The sequence below is a fragment of the Nicotiana tabacum genome, chromosome 4 (assembly GCF_000715075.1).
Source record: "Nicotiana tabacum cultivar K326 chromosome 4, ASM71507v2, whole genome shotgun sequence".
Lineage (NCBI taxonomy): Eukaryota > Viridiplantae > Streptophyta > Magnoliopsida > Solanales > Solanaceae > Nicotiana > Nicotiana tabacum.
This window is the reverse complement of record NC_134083.1, coordinates 103,556,710-103,576,431: the sequence shown is the minus strand read 5'-3', so window position 1 is coordinate 103,576,431 and position 19,722 is coordinate 103,556,710.

The following is a 19,722-nucleotide window of genomic DNA, read 5'->3' as shown; positions in this document are numbered from 1 at the left end:
AAAATAACCTTGCGTACCACTGTGTGTTATAGTGTACAGACAAGACTCAATAGAAAAGAATATGATGACAGTGTATAAAAGTAGTAAGAGATTATTGGGATAACAGTACTAATATTAAAGTAGATAAATAAGCACAAGCTAAACAGGTAAGTAAGACAAGTAAGCATATATTTGCAATATTAAGCACAATTAGAGCAGTATGTAAACAAACATCCCTAAATTCCAGATCTAGTATAAGTCTACAAAGGTAAGAACCTAAGTGTGAAAATCCCCAGCAGAGTTGCCCATGTTGTTGCACCCTATTTTGCATGAGTCAAAACAAGATTCAACTAGTGGTCTCCCTATTGTTGATAAAAGAGAGTCGTCACCTAATATTTAAAGGTATACTAGGTGTTACACTCCATGTTTTTGTACATGAGAGTACGTCGTAAGTCAGTTGATGTAAGCTCAGAAATGAGATTATATTTGGAAGTATATAAAGTAAGTTAATAGTGTTACCTTGGAGGTTACAAATAATTAAGATCATGAATAATAAGTACCAAGAGGGTTGGAAGGCTTAGAAGCTAAATGAATTGATGAAAATAAGTTTCGTTGAAAGTCGACAAGTTAGAAATATTATAACATGTAATTTTAGAGTGATACTAGGGTGCTTAAAATGATAAGGAGGTTATGTTATGAGTTATTTTTTTTGTATGATAGCCGTGTGTTATGTTTGAAGTCAAGCGAGTTGTGGAACAAAAGTTGGCAAAGGTCCTCACAAGTTACATTCATAAATGTGTTGAAAATTAGGTCAAATGTAGCTGAGCTTTTCTCCAAATATACTTGGAATTACGGGGTTATCTACCTATCAAATTGACTATCTACGAGTCTAATTTCTAACTTATTTAACCATTCGCCTATCAGACATTGGAGTAGAGAGATATTCGCATTTTTAAGAGACTGCGCAAGCAGCTCCCATGGGACCCACAAAGTCGGTGTAAAACTCCCGCTTGTATTTAAGTCAATGCTAAGTCGTTTTAACTCATTTTTCTCGTCACAAACAGTTCCTAAACCCTCCTAAATTCTCTCCAAGGGTTCCTCCATGATTCTAGGGTGAAAACCTAAGATACAAACATGAATCCAACGCTAGAAATCCCGTGGTGCTTGCTAGATCGTAGTTCTTCATCTTGTGGCGGTTTTGGAGGGTTCTTCAAAGGTAAGTAACCTCAGATTCCATGTTGTTCTTGTTTATTAAGATAAGAAGCTGTCCCACCTTTATATATATTAGAGTTTAAAGGCGAAATACAAGTGTTTACACACCAACTTGAACACAAAAGTTGATTCAAGAAGAGAATACAACTCCTATAGTGTTGTGGTGTGATTAAGGGTTGTTGTGAGCTACACCAGTTGGGGATTTCAAGTTGTATATACTTCCTAAGGTAAGTAAATCATTTTCTTGGTTGTTCTTAAGTTTAATCATGTGTTGGTTGAGTTGTTCGAGAGGAAATCTACAAGATAGTAATTGACATGGCATAAGGAATCATTATCTCTTTTTGTGGGCTGTGTTGAGGCTATATAGTTTGTTGTGGATGGAAACTGTTATAAATAGTTCGATTATGTTATGGCTGCTTTTGTTAAGATTATATATGTGCTAATTAAGTTGACTGAAGAAGACAACATGAAAAAAAGAGGTTGACGATAAAGGTTAAGGTGCGAGGCGTGTGGACTATATTTGAAGATTATTTTTATGATGTTTTGAACTGAAAATTATATGGTAAGCATAAGTATGATGCTATAGATGTTGTAGGCAGATTGATGGAAAAGGAATTGGATTCAAACCATATTTTGTTAATCGTAAATCGAGCTTGCCGCTCAAAATGGTTGTTGAAGTAATCGGAGAGCTTATTGTGAATTATATTGTTGTTGTTTGGGCTGTTTGGTGGCTTTTGGTAACATATGGGATGTAGTACAAATAGGGGAGGTGTTGTATGTTTTCTTGTAGAATATTGGTTTCCAAGTATGAGAGTTACAACGCTTATATGATGATGACGAAGTCGGTTTACTCATTGTAGACGTAAGAAGATCATATTGAGCTTGCTTGAAGATTGGATAGAAGATTTCAAAAGTATGTTAAGTCTATCCCATCTTTCCTTTTGGCATGATCCATATGATACAACGAAATGACTAAACACTCAACTTTTACAAATGACTCTATTCTTAGAAGTACTATGGTTGCCTTTGTTTTTGATTCCCCATATGTCCTATTATTATATCATATGTTCATGGGTCTCAGAAAATACATAAGTTGATAAAGTTTATTTTGTGATATTAACCGAAGGCATATTGATTTTATGACATCCTAAGAGATCTTACTGACTTACTTCTTAGGAAATGCATTCATTTATACATGTACATTGACCATGACCAAATGGCGTTATATACACATATATTATATGTATATGAGGTATGGGGAAAGGTTATGGCATTATATACGCACCACCATCTAATCAGCTGGTATACGTTGATGATTTTTCCCACAAAGGCCGAGATGATATGATGGGATGCCCTCAGAGGGTTGATGATGTTATGTACATATATACCTATGCATGATATGACATTTATATGCATATGCATGACATTATAAATGTTTCATGATTCATAGAGCTATTCAGACTTACAGGTTGAGATCTTTACTCCATGTTTCTTTCATGCCTTTTATATACTGCTTTTCATTACTTACATACTCAGTACTTTATTTGTACGGAAGTCCCTTTTGCCTGGGGATGCTGTGTTTCATGCCCGTAGGTCCCAATAGACAGGTTGACAGTCCTCCTAGTAGGCTATCAGCTCAGCGGAAGGTGTTGGTGCACTCCACTTGCTCTGGAGTTGCCTATTTGGTCAGTATGCTTTGGACATGTATTGATTGGTATGGCGGGGCCCTGACCCGACCTTTATGATGTTTATGTACTCTTAGAGGCTTGTAGATATATGCCATATATATGAGATGATTGTATGGCCTTTTCGGCTTATGTTTTGAGTGTACAAATGATCATTTCAATCCTATAGGCATGTATATAACATGTATAAGTTTGTATACAATGTTGGGTCGTCCTATGTCGAGTATTCTCTTATGTTTAATTTTTGTTATATCATGACGGCCACTTCGGCTAATATACACATGATAGTATGATAAGAAGGATATGTTACGTTGGTACTCGGTTGATTTAGGCACCGGGTACCCATCACGGCTCTTCGATTTAGGTCGTGACAAAAGTGGTATCAGAGCAGTTCTGTCCTAGGGAGTCTATAAGCCGTGTCTAGTAGAGTCTTGTTTATGGGTGTGTTGTGCACCACATAAAGCAGGAGGATACAGGGCATTTAGGATTGTTACTATTTCTTCTTACTCTAGATCGTGTGGTAGATCTTAGTTGTAAGATTTCAAACTCCTAAATTCTATTTTATTCATAATACAATGATACCTACATCCAGAAAAACAGTGGTAAGAGATTGAATGTGGTTGTGGAAGAGTTGAGTCAGAGGAACTCAATTTCACATCATGCTTATGATGAGTAAATGTAAGGTCTTCATAGAATCATATGTGTACTAAGACGTCTAACCTTCTTGATAAGGAGCCCTAAGGCATGAATATCTATCCACCATATGGTAAAAATCAACGAGAGAATCAGAAGGTAGATAGAAGTTTCAACAAGAAAAAGAAGCAAGGTGAAGAAGGGTACGAGGTACCCAATTAGTGAAGATTATCAGTATTTACAATTCAGGCAGTGAAATATAAGCATTCTGAGTTGCTTTCAACAGTAACAGAGATATATACAATTGACCACACTTATCTCAGTTATGACCTATGGGAGCTAACAGATATAGTTTATGAGAAGGATGGGACTACAAGATCCAGATGGGATTATAGTAACCCAAAATGGTGGATGGATTGTTAGCGTTATCTGACATTTTCGAAGGATATTACAAACGTGGTAATAGTTCTCCTTGTCATACACCCAGGTCGTGCACTCTAGAACAGTACAGTCGGATATGAATACTAGAATGTACAAAATTTTCAGAAGATAGGCACTTGAATCCTAGAATGGATAAATATTTACCTTAGTATGACTCTTGTCCCTAGTTAAGAGAGAATGTTAGGCGACCCGAAGAGCTAGTGGATGGAGCAAGTGGAGCTAAAAGCGAAAGAATATTCTATTGAAGTTTTTAGAATAAAGTGGTAGACAGAAATATTAGCTGGAGAATCAGAAGAGAGTAAGTAAAGCATTATGATTAATATGTAATAAATGAGTGATAACGGTAAATCAAAATATGACAGAATGAAAGAGTCTATAGTCAAGTGAAGGAAAAGACAAGAGATGAAAGGCCTTGAGACAATAAAACTGTATAAGCCATAAAGTCGTATCTTTATTTCAAGAAATGAGGTGGCGACTCCAACGTGATTATCAGAAGGGAAAGTTAGACCCCCGGAGTAATAGAAATCAGTATGGGCTAGTGAACAAGATAAATTGAACATGAATTAGAGGACGAAGGATTTGATAATAGTCAACATCGTGAGAATTTCAGAGATCGCGTTCCTGCAATAATAGAATGGACAACAGAAGAATAACCTTTAAAGTTCATTATGGAAGACGCGTCCCTAAAGCAAGCACTGTGAGCAGAGTTAAGCTTAAAGGACTAAGTGTGCTAGTTATACTAGGTGTGACCCTTGTGCATAAGGAATTCAGTTATCCCTGGTACATAAGGGTTACCATAAGGGTAGTAAGGGTCATTGATGATGTGAAAAGACGAAAAAGATGAAGAGGTAAAACATTTAAAGGTAGATCGTCGTAGCACTAGATCTTAGTACTCCCCTAAAGGGGGGAAGATGGTGTGATGTGGTATTAAGTCAGAGTTAAGTGGTTCAGGTAACAACGGAATGGTAAAGGAAGAATGTGGTAAAAAAGTGAAAGGGATGGGGTTGCATTTATTTAGATCCTACCGATATGTCGCGACACTAGAACATTATGCAAGCACGATGCTAGGGAGTGGCAGTAAGAGTTCCCGGTAAGGATAAAGTGCGAATGAACACTTGATAGATAAGGAGCCAGTGCGAGAGGTAAGTTAAGACAAAGGACATAACCCAAGAGGGGTTACGCAGAATATAGATATAGAATGGACCAACGAGTAGTCTGTAGTTGATTCAGGAAGAGTCTAGTTATAGATAGACAACAAGATATAGAAAAATCAACAGATCGTGCAAGATAAACGTAGTGAACCCCAACATAGGTAATTCAGTCTCGCGGATATGATGACATCGTGATCCTTGAGAAATATTAAGATAGGAGTTGGGATAGTTAAAGGTACCGTATAAGTGTTACGGAAATAAAAGAGAGTGCCACTCGGAAGACAGTAATAAAAATTTCAGTACAGAAGCAACCCTACGAGCACAAGGGCGTTGAGGTAAGTAACAAGGGATAATTATAGGTGAGCAAGAACATCAAAAATTCCGTCAAGTACTGCAATGAAAGACTAGCTGAGGAAATAAGCAAGAAGGCTTCAACCTAAGCATAGTAACTTGAAGAAGAAATGGTCTTGTAATAACAGTCTCATTACAATATTGTATACACTCTATAAATGACGTAAGCTCAGAAATGAGATTATTTGGAAGTATATAAAGTAAGTTAATAGTGTTATCTTGGAGTTTACAAACATTTAAGATCATGAATAACAAGTACCAAGAGGGTTGGAAGGCTTAGAAGCTAAACGAATTGAAGAAAATAAGTTTCATTGAACGTCGACAAGTTGGGAATGTTATAACATGTACTTTTAGAGTGATACTAGGGTGCTTAGATAAGGAGGTTATTTTATGAGTTATGTTTGTTATATGATAGCCGTGTGTTATTTTTGAAGTCAAGCGAGTTGTGGAACAAAGGTTGGCAAAAGTCCTCACAAGTTACATTCATAAATGTGCTAAATATTAGGTCAAATGTAGCTGAGCTTTTCTCCAAATATACTTTGAATTAAGGGGTGATATACCTACAAAATTGAATATCTACAAGTCTAGTTTCTAACTCATTTAACCGTTCATCGATACGACATTGGAGTAAAGAGATATTTACATTTTTGCGAGACTGCACAAGCAGCTCCCATGGGACCCACAAAGTCGGTGTAAACCTCATGTTTGTATTTAAGTCAATGCTAAGTCATTTTAACTCATTTTTCTCGTCCAAAACAGTTCTTAAACACTCCTAAATTCTCTCCAAGGGTTCCTCCGTGATTCTAGGTTGAAAACCTAAGATAAAAACATGAATCCAACACTAGAAATCTCGTGGTGCTTGCTATATCGTAGTTCTTCATCTTGTGGCAGTTTTGGAGGGTTCTTCAAAGGTAAGTAACATCAGATTTCATGTTTTTCTTGTTTATTAAGCTAAGAATCTGTCCCTCTTTCATATATATTAGAGTTTTAAGGCGAAATACAAGTGTTTACACACCAACTTGAACACAAAGGTTGATTCAAGAAGACAATACAACTCCTATAGTGTTGTGATGTGATTGAGGGTTGTTGTGAGCTACAACAACTCGGGATTTCAAGTTGTATCTAATGCCCAAGGTAGGTAAATCATGTTCTTGGTTGTTTTTAAGGTTAGTAATGTGTTGGTTGAGTTGTTGGAGAGGAAATCTACAAGATAGTAATTGACATGGCATAAGGAATCGTTATCTCTTTTTGTGGGCTATATATATAGTTTGTTGTGGCTAGAAACTATTATAAATAGTTCGATTATGTAATGGCTGTTGTTGTTAAGATTATATATGTGCTAATTAAGTTGATTGAAGAAGATAATATGAAAAATAAGAGGTTGACGATAAAGGTTAAGATGTTAGGCATGTGGGCTATATTTGAAGATTATTCTTATAATGTTTTGGGCTGAAAATGATATGGTAAGCATATGTATGATGTAATAGATGTTGTAGGCAGATTCATGGAAAAGGAATTAGATTCAAACCATATTTTGTTAATCGTAAATCGAGCTTGCCGCTCAAAATGGTTGTTGAAGTAATCGGAGAGCTTATTGTGAATTATATTGTTGTTGTTTGGGATGTTTGGTGACTTTTGGTAACATATGGAATGTAGTACAAATAGGGGAGGTGTTGTCTGTTTTCTTGTAGAATATTGATTTCCAAATATGAGAGTTACAATGCTTATATGATGACGACGAAGTCGGCTTATGTAACAACCCGGCCGGTTTTTTTGAGTGTATTATCCCCTATTTTCTGCTTCCCCCATATCCCTTTCTGCTTATGAGACTTGTCGGGATGTTTTTTTGTGATTTCGGAGTGATTTGGGACACTTAGTCCCTAAAACAAAAGCTTAAGTCTTAGGATTTTGACCGTAGTCAGAACTGTGTGTAGACGGCTCCGGAATGGAGTTTTGTCAGTTCCATTAGCTCCGTTGAGTGATTTTGGACTTAGGAGCGTGTTCGGAATGTGATTTGGAGGTCCGTAGTAGAATTAGGCTTGAAATGGCGAAAGTCAAATTTTTAGAGATTTTGACCGGAAGTGGACTTTTTGATATCTGATCGGATACCGATTCCGGAAGTTGGAGTAGGTCCGTAATGTTGAATATGACTTGTGTGCTAAATTTGAGTTCAAGCGGACGTGGTTTGATAGGTTTCGGCATCGGTTGTAGAAATTTGAAGTTTCAAGTTCATTAAATTTGGATTGGAGGGTGATTCGTGCTTTTGTTGTTTTTATGTGATTTAAGGGCTCGACTAAGTTTGTACGGTGTTTTAGGACTGGTTGGTATGTTTGGTTGAGGTCCTGGGGTCCTCGGGTGAGTTTCGGATGCTTAATGGATCATTTTGGACTTGTGAAAGATAGCAGATTTTCTGGTTTTCCCAGTTGTTGGTTTCCTTCCTCGCGTTCGCGAAGAGGAGCTGGAGGCAGGAGGAAGATTTTTCTTCTCGTTCGCTAAGTGGGAGTCGCGTTCGCGAAGGAGTTATTAGGCAGTGCATCGTAAACGCGAGAAGGGGATCGCGTTCGGGTAGAGGAAGCTGAGCGGCTGGGACCCCAGGCCTTTTTGCCTATGCGTTTGCGACGTTCGTCCCGCATTCCCATAGGATTGAGCTGAGTGGTCTTCGCATTCGCGACAAGGGTATCGCGTTCGCGGAGAAGGATTTGCCTGGGCAGAATATAAGATTTCAAAAAAGAGGGTTTGGCTATTTTTATCAAAACTTGAGTTTGAGAGCTCGGATTTGGGCGAGATTTTGAGGGATTTTTAGAGACATCAATTGGGTAACGATTCTTCACTTGATTTTGGTTATATACCACTAATCTATCACTAATTTCATTGAGATTTTGGTTATATCCCACTAACGATTCTTTACTAGGATTTTGGGTTTTGATTGAGATTTTGATATCGGATTTTGATAATTTTGGTATGAGTGAATCGGCTTTCGGGTTTTGTGACTTTTGTTGGATTTCGAGACGTGGGCCTGGAGGGGTCGGGTTGAGCCTATGTCAGATTTTGTCTTATAATTTTGTGTTTTTCTTGTGGAATTAATTCCTTTAGCCTATATTGATTATTATCGTATTGCTTGTGGCTAGATTCGGGGCATTTGGAGACTGATTCGAGGGGCAAAGGCATTTCGGAGTAGGATTTTGCGTGGTTTGAGTTAAGTAACAGTCTTAAATCTGGTCTTGAGGGTATGAAATCCCGGATTTTGGTATGATGTGATTATTTGGAGGTGACGCACATGCTAGGTGACGGGCGTGTGGGCGTGCACCGTGGGGGATGGTGATTTGGTCCGTCCCGTGAGACTGTAAAGTCGAATAGCTTCTTGTTAATTACATGTTCCCTTTGTTTTATAGAATTTGACTACCATTCATGTTATAAACCATGCTTAGACCATATGATATCACTGTTGGGACCCACAGCGGTCGGGTACTTGTTGAATTAGCTGCTATTTGAGGTCTTGTACTCAGTCATAGTTTTACTTGCGTGTCACATCTCTGTTTCCTCTTGTTTTCTTGTTGATACTTCTTATTATCTCTTTTGGACTGATTTGTATGATTTCTGAGAGCCCGGGAGGCTGGAGAGGTTAGTAACTGAGATAGGTCCTGAGTGCCGAGCTGTGAGCTATGTGAGCATGTATGGATCGGGTTGCACGCCGCAACGAGCCTGAGGGATGAATGTACATGGATCGGGTTGCACGCCGCAATGAGCCTTATGGATATTTATGGACTACGGAGCGGGTTGCACGCTGCAACGAGCCTTGTGGCTACTTATATGATTGGATCGGGCTGCACGCCGCAGCGATATAGCGCTTGGGCTGAAGGAGCCCCTTCGGAGTCTGTACACCCCAGTGAGCGCAAGTACCTATTAAGTGTGATTATTGAGGGCTGAGAGTCGAGTGTTCGAGCTATTGAGAGCTTGAGTGATTGTTATCCTGAGAGGTTGCATTTGTTTCCTTTGTTGCTGCACTTAGCTGAATTATGTCATTGTTCTGAACTTCTGAAAAATATTATAACCGGTTTATCTAAACTTAGTAAATGTATAACTGACTTAACTTATATTGCCGGAATTGAATCATGTCTACTTTCATTGCTGAAATTACATAAGTGAACGGTAATTGTATAGATCGTCACTACTTCTCAGTTCCTTATTTATTTTTGTTACTTACTTAGTTGGTTGTACTCACGCTACACCCTGCACTTCATATGCAGATCCAGGTGTATCTGGTCACGGAGGACGCTGATCTCATGCGTGGTTTAGTATCATAGATTCACGAGGTAGCTGTCGGTGTTCCCAGTCCTTGCCTCTCCTTTCTTGTTATCTTTCTTTTCTGTATTGGCCTTTAGACACAGACTCTTGTAGACACTGTTTCTTAGACTAGTTGTTTAGATGCTCATGACTTGGTGACACCCCGATATTTGGGGCTATTATTCTGCGTTGTATTTTGAGTTTAACTCATATCTTTATGAAAACTCTATCATATCAAGCTTTTGGTTTACTTTGTGAAACATTTGAAGTATTTTGAAAAATCAACTTGCCTAGTACCATCGATAAGCGCCATCACGACAGGTTAGAGTTTTGGGTCATGACACTTTACTCATTGTAGACGTAAGAAGATCATATTGAGCTTGCTTGACGATTGGATAGAATATTTCAAAGGTATGTTAAGGCTATCCCTTCTTTCCTTTTAGCATGATCTATATGATACAACGAAACGAGCAAATACGCAACTTTCATAAATGACTCTATTATTAGAAGTACTAGGGTTGCCTTTGTTCTTGATTCCCCATATGTCCTATTATTATATCATATGTTCATGGGTCTCAGAAAATACGTTAGTTAATAAAGTTTATTTCGTGATATTAATCAAAGGCATATTGATCTTATGACATCCCGAAAGATCTTATTGACTTACTTCTTATGCATTGCATTCATTTATATATATACATTGACCCATGACCAAATGGCGTTATATACGCGTATATTATATGTATATGAGGTATGGGGAAAGGTTATGGCGTTATATACGCACCACCACCTGATCAGCTAGTATACATTGATGATTTCTCCCACAGAGGCCGAGATGATATGATGGGATGTCCTCAGAGGCTTGATGATGTTATGTACGCATATATCTATGCATGATATGATATTTATACGTATATGCATGACATTATAAATGTTTCATGATTCACAGAGTTATTCAAACTTACATGTTGAGTTCTTTACTCCATGTGTCTTTCATGTCTTTTATATACTGTTTTTCATGCCTTACATACTCGGTACTTTATTTGTACTGACGTCCCTTTTGCCTAGGGACTCTACGTTTCATGTCCATAGGTCCCGATATACAGGTTGACAGTCCTCCTAGTAGGCTATCAGCTCAGCGGAAGGTGTTGGTGTACTCCACTTGCTCCGAAGTTGCCTATTTGGTGAGTATGCTTTGGATATATTGATTGGTATATCGGGGCCCTGTCCCAACCTCATGATTTTTATGTACTCTCAAAGGCTTGTAGACAGATGTCATATATATGGATGATTGTATCGCCTTGTCAGCCTATATTTTGAATGTACAAATGATCATTTCGATCCTATAGGCCCATATGTCACATATATAAGTTTGCATACCATGTTAGGTCGTCCTATGCCGAGTATTCTCTTATATTTAATTCTGGTTATATCATGACGGCCTTTCCGGCTAATTTACCCATGATAGTATGATAAGAAGGATATGTTACGTTGGTACTCGATTGAGTTAGGCACCAGGTGCCCGTCGCGGCCCTTCAGTTTGGGTCATGACAAAAGGGTACCTATTTGTTTATTGGATCATTATCCTGTTGGTCTATTAACTAGTGAGATTTGGGTAAGGGTTCTTATTCTTCTAAGGCGAATGTGTTAGGCACCCCCTAAAATCTACCAAAGTTAGCTCCTTAGGACTTAGGCGGGTTTAGGGAAGTAAGGGTTTGAATCCTGCTTAGTTAGTGCATTAAAGTTGAAACTATTCTAAGTCTTGTTTCAAAGTCTACTTGTTTTGAAAGAGGATTGTGTATGTACTTTGGAAAAGGAGTTAAAGATTCTCATAAACTTATAACATGGGGAATATCCTTTGAAATACTTATATTTATAAAGTTTGATAAAGGCTTATAAAATGCGGCTATGTTTTAAACATTTTATCCTTTAAAAACAAGATGGCCATTTGTGTGACTTAATGAAAACAAAATGTGTTATGAGTATACCTTTGAAAAAATCGATTTCAAACCGGAACCATGTTTTGAAAAAATATTCTTTGAAGTCATTTGTTCACAACTGCACCTTTGTTGATTTTATTTGGTTGAAACCTGCCTCGTAAAAACATTCATTCAGTTTTGAGTCTTGTCGAAGAGCGGGGATTGTGCATTTTTTCAAATCTGTCCAAAATTTCAGAGCTCCAAAGAAAGGTGGTTACCGTTAATAGAAGTGAAATCTTATGTTTATTAGGAAAATCGAAATACTTTAATAAGTATGACACATGAATTCAGATGCCATTTTATTGTTTTACCTATGGGCTTTAGTTTGCCTATGTTTCCTACACAATCAAAGGTATTTAAAGTCATCCAACAGGAAACGTTAGTAATTCTAGAAACATATATACATATATAACATATCAAAATAATAGCGCAATGAATTTAAAAGGGATAAGAGTAAAGTGATGGACTCTTGATGGTTTGGGGCTAGTATTTAAACAGGCCCAAGATCTCATGTACAAACTGCAAACGCGATAGGAATACAGCAACCCGGGATCACGACAATAGGCTTAAGCTCCAGATAGACTCGGTAGGCCCAAGTTGAGTTCATCTGTACAAAGAGATGAAAACAAGTAGTGAAATCCACATGTGTCCCAATAGAATAAAGTTAAGCATATAACATGATTAAGATTGCAATCAAAACATCACAAGGCCCAGCTAGACAAGCTTGTCACCAATGGACACTTATTAGAGTAAATGACAACTTTTATTTGTATTAATCCTAAGAGGATTAATGAGAATTAATTACCAAGAGCTTAGGATAAGACTTCATTCATGGACAAGGTACTCTTGGAATCCCTGGCACTTCAGAGTTCACAAGGGTCTCAGGGACTCCGAGCAGTACTTGTGTCAAGGAAGGGCACCTTAACCACAAACTAGGTCCCACCCTAAATACACTTAATCACTCACACTTACTCCTCCCTAAAATCTTAGATATAATAAGGCATTCACTCGATAGATAACATGAGAGCATCAGTAAACACAAAGGTTCAGATAAACAAGAGGTCTAGAAGTTATAGGGAATGAACACTTGAAATTACATCATTAACTTTCAAAGTCAGAACCCAAACAAAGAGGCAAACTATTGCAAGTACTTGTAATACCAATGATTATTCTAAGAACACTTAAGGAGTCCATCACAAAGATGTAAAGCAAAGAGAATTCAAGATGTCAGTAAGTTGATTCAAGTTCAAGTTATCTAGTTAGGTGACCTGAGCATGGTGAATGATAGAAGAAGATGCAGGCATTGATTGGTTTTAATGGTCTTAACATTTTAGGACCTTTATCTAAGTCTAAAAAATATCAAAACTCATTACAGTGATCTTTAGAAGCAAACATACATATGATTAAGGTCTTACTACACCAACGATATATACTAACAGCCTTGTTTGACTATACAAAGATGACCAAGTTGGTTAAGTAGTCAGTTTTAATTTAATTTAAAATTGGTAACATGTTCACTAATCTATCAGATCATCAATCAAACATCCAGATTAAAAAATAAACCTTCACAGATAGAGGATATCAACCAAACCTAAACAGTGTTTATTTTAATAGGATAAGCAGGTATTGAGAGTTTCCTTAAGCCCATAAGTGACAACAGTTGACCTACATACCAGATTCTATGTTATTAAGTTATTAGAATAGGCAAGGTTCAGCTTCTTATTCTATAGGGTGGCACAGTTTAAGGGCAAAGTATAATAGCTCAAGCATGAGTCTCTCTTAAATGAAAAGGCAAACAAGAAGTTCATGAACAAAACACATAAGTGTAGAAGCTAACAGAAGATACTCAAAACATGTACACAGTGATGTTTCTAAATGACTACAAGATTACAGAACATATTAGATGAGCAAATGATCTAAGAACCAAGCTAGTAAGTTCATTACAGAAGTTCAAATCACAAGAACATGTGAGTTTTACATGTATAAAGTAGACATGGTTTCAGTTGTAGGTTAATCTGTCCAAACAGACAAGTTAAGTGTGTATAGCATGAGCATCATGATGAAGATCAGTTTTAGATATATTAACAGGTGATATAGCATTGTTAACCCAAGAACCAAGAAAGCACAAAGGTAGCAGACATAACTCTTAACAAGACATTAGGGAAAATTAAGGACATAGCTTGAACTGGGCTAGCAAACATGGTGATACAGCTGACCAAAATACACATCGAATCATCACAGCCTCTTAGCTAACTGTAGGAGTTTAGTACGCCTTAGATTATCCATTTTTAGGAAGCATTTATCTGCTGAATTTCATCAAGTTCATAGGATAGACAATCAAACATTTAGAGTAGTTACAAATTATAAGAAAAACAATTGGCTCAAATAGTGAGGATAACAGATAATATCAAGTCACGATAATCAGTCATAAACCAATAATATACATCATAATCAAATATAATCAACAGAAGGAAACATGGAAAGCACGAAACAACACAAACAATCAAAGAAAGGGAGGGGCAGCAAACCAAACAAGAGCTTTGTCTAGACGTTTAATAATTCCAACTCAAGATAGAACAGTAAATAAACTCAGAACCAAAGAAGAAAAAGTGAAAAATCAGTGAGAAAGTCAAAAGCTTTTAATTTTCTTAGGTGTTGTTCATTTGTTATGTTGATTCTATTAGGTGAGCCATTAAACCTCCAATTTATAATGGCATTCAATTCCGACAGATTCGAGCTTAGGTAGTGGAAGATGACGATAGTCGCGATGATGATAGCAAATGGATGAAATCAGAGGGAACGGAGGGGAAAGGATTTACCTGAGAAGAGGAAATGGTCGTTGAAGGCGAAGACCCATCGGATAAAGCTTCAATGTCCAGAGGTCACTCCTTTTGACCTCTATACATTGAATAATCACGATAAAGCCTGAGAATCCGTCAATTCATGATTCGATTTGATAGAGCACAAGAGAAATCAGAAGACTTGAAGTTTCATTCTTTGGTCTAGGGTTTTCGAATTAGGACATTTGAATTCTATCAGTGGAAATAGAAATAATTTGATGGATTCGCGGATTATAGGGACATATATGCATTTGAGGTTTCAACTGAGATGACCTTGCACAAATTCGTGCAAGGTTTTTTGATTGATAGAGCTGGTGAGGTTGAAAGAAATGAGAAAGAATGGGGAAAGAGGGGCGGAAGCCTGTGGTCGAAATGATTTGCGGTTTGGGGGTATTTGGTTAGTTTAGGATGAGGGATAGAATCTGGGCCGTTGGATCGTTTGATCAACGACCTTGATAAATCAGGACTAAGAATTAATAAAAGATTTTTATTGAGAAAAAGGACAATTGTTGGATCTCTGTAATTCAACGGCAGAGATGTGGTTTCATCGAGAATTAAAAGAAAAGAGTAAAAATGGGAATTAATTGCGGACCGTTGATGAGTTGGATCAACGGTCTAGATTTGTTTGTGCTTTCTCTGTGAGTAAGAAAGATGGGTGACGTGGCACAACACCATTGGCTTGGATGGAGTGGCGTGGATCGCCAGCTTGGATGAAGGGGTGGTCTGGACCGGGTCAAATGGTGTATTGTGCTGGTATTTGGGCTGGTTTATATTTAACAAATGGTCAAATTGCATTTAAATGGGCATTTGCAATTATAGCCTTTTAAGCTTTTAACCCCTTTGAAACTTAATTTAATTAAACTTAATTAATCTTAATAAAATATGATAAAAACATAAATATCAAATACACTATGATTACCACTATTAATTGATTATTTATTAAAATACTTTATTTACTCAAATTATGAAGTTAATTTTAGATTAATTAAATAATAAGCTAATTAATTAGAAAGTCAAGGATTAATTTGTTAAATTAATTATAAAACATGGGTATCAAATATAAGAGTTATTTTAATACATCCAAAAAATTAAGGGTAATATATTTTATAATTTTTAACACCAAATTATTAATTTAACAATATTAATTACTAAACTCATATTGTATTTATATAAAATAGGTATAATTGATTATAAAATATTTTTAACATATTTATTGCAAATTATTAAATATAAATAAATTAATTTCAAAAGGGAGGGTCAAAATTAGTCGTCAACAATGACCCGACCACTCGTTTTGAGTACTAGCTCCATTTTCTGCATTCCAAGACCTCTCGTAGCTTTATTTGATGAGTTATAACTTGCATGTATACTTCGTATATATAACGACCCGACTGGTCGCTTTGAGTTTTAGTATTCCATTCGGTGGTTTGAGACTTTCAGTAGATTTATATGATGTATTATGACTTGAGTGTATGGTTGGTTTTGGTTTTCGAATGGTTCGGGATTGATTTGGAAGAATGACTCTTGATTTAGAAGTTTTAAGTTGGAAGAGCTGACCAATGTTTGACTTTTGAGAAAATGGACTCGGAATTAGGTTTTCATTATTCTGATATGTTCATGTGATGATTTTGGACTTGTACGTATGTTCGGATTTGGTTTTAGAGGTTCCTAGAAGAATTCGACACTATTTGTCAAAAGTTGGCTATTTAAAGAACTTAAGAGTTCATAAGTTTCATGAAGAGTTGACTTTGATGTTATTGGACTCTAATTAGTGTTTTGAGACTTTGGATAGGTCTATACAGTTGAATTGAACGTGTGTGCAAAGTTTAGAAGTAATCTGAAGTGTTTAAGTTTGATTCAGACACTCTTTTGAAAGAATGAAGATTTAACAACTTAAGAAAAATTCTATTCGGTTTGAGCCTCGATTATTTGTTGTGATGTTCTTGTGGGTGTTTTGAGGCTTTGGATAAGTTTGGATAATGTATATGTACTTGTTGATATGATTGGATGGGGTCCCGAGGGGCTCGGGTGTATCAAATATCCAATTATTCGAATCATGAACTTCTAAGAATAGAGTATATAAATATCCAATTCCAATAACAATTATTTAGACAATTTAAGTAAGGAAAACTCTTAATCTTATGCATTCCCCTAGAACTGGTAGTACAAATTATGAGCTTCTAAGAATAGAGTATACAAAGCTGAAATGAAATAAATACATCGCCTGTTTGAAAAGTACATAAATAGAGTTTTATAGATCTAAAGCTACCACGAACAAGAGGCAGCTACAACCGGGACGCAGGTACATCTTCAATCCAGCTCCCATCGATCACAGCGACATCAGCAACCAACATCTTCACGCAAGGTGCAAAAGTGTAGTATGAGTACAACCGACCCCATGTACTCAATAAGTAACAGTCCTAACCTTAGGTTAAAAGTAGTGACGAGCTTGTACCAAAGTCGGGTCTAAAACCAATAGTCCATAACAACGTAAAGCAAAAAATACAAGAAGTAACTCAGAGATAAAATGCTCAGCTTAATCATGATTTCTGAAAATAGTTCTGCCTTTCAAGTACATCAATGAAAACCCAAATCGTTTAATGGAGTTGCCAAGAATATGAATAAGTTTGAAAACAATAATTTTTCCCAAAATCCTTTCAATAATAAATAAGATATTTCTTTTTCTTTCTAGAAAACCAGTGTAAAATAAATACATAACTATGCCCATCGGCCAATATGTGTGAGAAATCATGAATGATGTGATACCGTACAGCATGAGGAAAATACATCTCTATGCATGTATGTCATGTGTGCATGTCAATGCAATGTATCTCAGAGATGAATTATGTACTCACACTCTCAGAGTACTCAATCTCATTGTCTCACACTTTTCACTCATCATGCTCAATCACTCAGTACTGTATATGGCCCATACGGCTCAGGGAAGATCCATCCCGGAATATATACATCACTGACCATCAATCACTCAGTACCGAGGAAGGCCAATCCGAGCCCATGGAGAAGATCCATCTCCGGGTATATAAATGCTTCGGACAAGATCCATGTCCAGGGAAGATCCATCCCTCAATATAATCAACCACGCTCACTGGGGGTGTACAGACTCCAGAGGGGCTCCTTCAGCCCAAGCGCTATAAACTGCACGGACAACTCACATGCTATAGAATAAATATCTGGATTCGCACGGACAACTCGCGTACTGCACGGACAATTCACGTGCTATATAAAGCCTATAAGGCCTGCTACAGGCGGGCAGTCCCGATCCACATAATAATAATAATATATATAAAGCCAACATTGCCTGCTGCGGCGTGCAGCCCGATCCCAAAAATATCCTCACAGCCAGGCCCTCGGCCTCCCTCAGTCATCAATCTCTCCAGTCTCTCTCTCATGGGCTCATAATGTCATGAAAATAGCCCGAAAATGATGATATGATGTACCAATAAATAACAACAGAGACTAGATATGATATGCAATGAAATGAATATGAATAAGTATGAATTTTCAATTTAAAACAAATAATTCACAGCAATATGACCACTGTGGGTCCCAATAATACTGGCACATAGCCTCAACATGATTTTTAATATGATCCTAAGGTAAATTAATTCAACATATAAAACTGCATAAAAAATGCCAAGATTATTTGACTACAAAATTCCACGAAAATAATTACGACACAATTTCTATGATGCACACCCACACGCCTGTCACCTAGCATGTGTGTCACCTTCAAACAATTCACATAATATGTATATTCAGGGTTCATACCCTCAGCTCCAAGATTAAAAGAGTTACTTACCTCGAACAAGACGAATCTAAAGTCGAGCAAGCTAAACAATGCTCCAGAAATCCCATTATGCGCGTATCAACTTCCGAATGGCTCGAATCTAGCCACAATTAATTTGATTCAGTCCACACAGTTATAGGAATTAATTCCATAACAAAATGCTAATATTTTCTCACAAAATCCGAAATTACACTCCAAATATTGCTCGTGGGTCCCACATCTCGGAACCTAACAAAAGTTATAAAATCCGAAACCCATGCAACCACGAGTCTAACCATACTAATTTCACCAAAATCCGACCTCAACTCGACCTCCAAACCCTCAATTCTTATTTTCAAATCACCGATTTACACCTCAAAACCATGTAATCTAGTCGGATTATTCAATGATAATTCAATATTATGGAGTACAAATGATCACAAGTGACTTACCTCAAGATTTTCCGTGATTTCTTGCTCAAAAATCGCCAAAACCCGAGCTCAAAATGTCAAAAATGACAAAAATGTCGGAACCCCTCTGTTTTGTACACTGCCCGAGATTTTCGCACCTGCGACCCCCTATCCGCACCTGCGGAACCGCTTCCGCAGTGAAATTTCCGCTTATGCGGAAGCCATGTGGTTTCCCAAACTCCGCACCTGCGCTCCATGGCCCGCGCCTGCGGAGCTGCACCCGCGCTCCTTCGCCCGCACCTACGTGAGTCACTTTTGCGCAACAAGAGCCGCATATGCGCATCGCACCTGCGGCCAATTTCTCGCAGGTGCGATCACACTAGAAGATAGAAAATTTCCAGATTTCTTCTAAGTCCGAATTTGATCAGTTAACCATCCGAACTTCACCCAAGACCCCTGGGACCTGAACCAAATACACCAACAAGTCCTAAAACATACCATGGACCTACTCGAGGCCTCAAATCACATCAAAACGACAAATTGCACCTCAAATCAAAATCTATGAACTTTGAACTTTCAAATTCTATATCTTGTGCCGAAACACATCAAATCAATCCGGAATGACTTTAAATTTTTCACACAAGTCATAAATTACATAACAAAGCTATTCCAATTTCTAGAATCGGATTCCGACCCCAATATCAAAAAGTCAACCCCCGGTCAAACTTTCCAAAAATTCAACTTTTGCCATTTCAAGCTTAATTCCACTACGGACCTCCAAATAATTTTTCGGACACGCTTCTAAGTCCAAAATTACCATACGGAGCTATTAGAATCATCATAATTCGAATCTAAGGTCGTTTACACATAGATCAACATCCGGTCGACTTTTCCAACTTAAGCTTTCCATTTAAGAGACTAAGTATCTCATTTCACTCTAAATTCTCTCCGGACCCGAACTAACTAACCC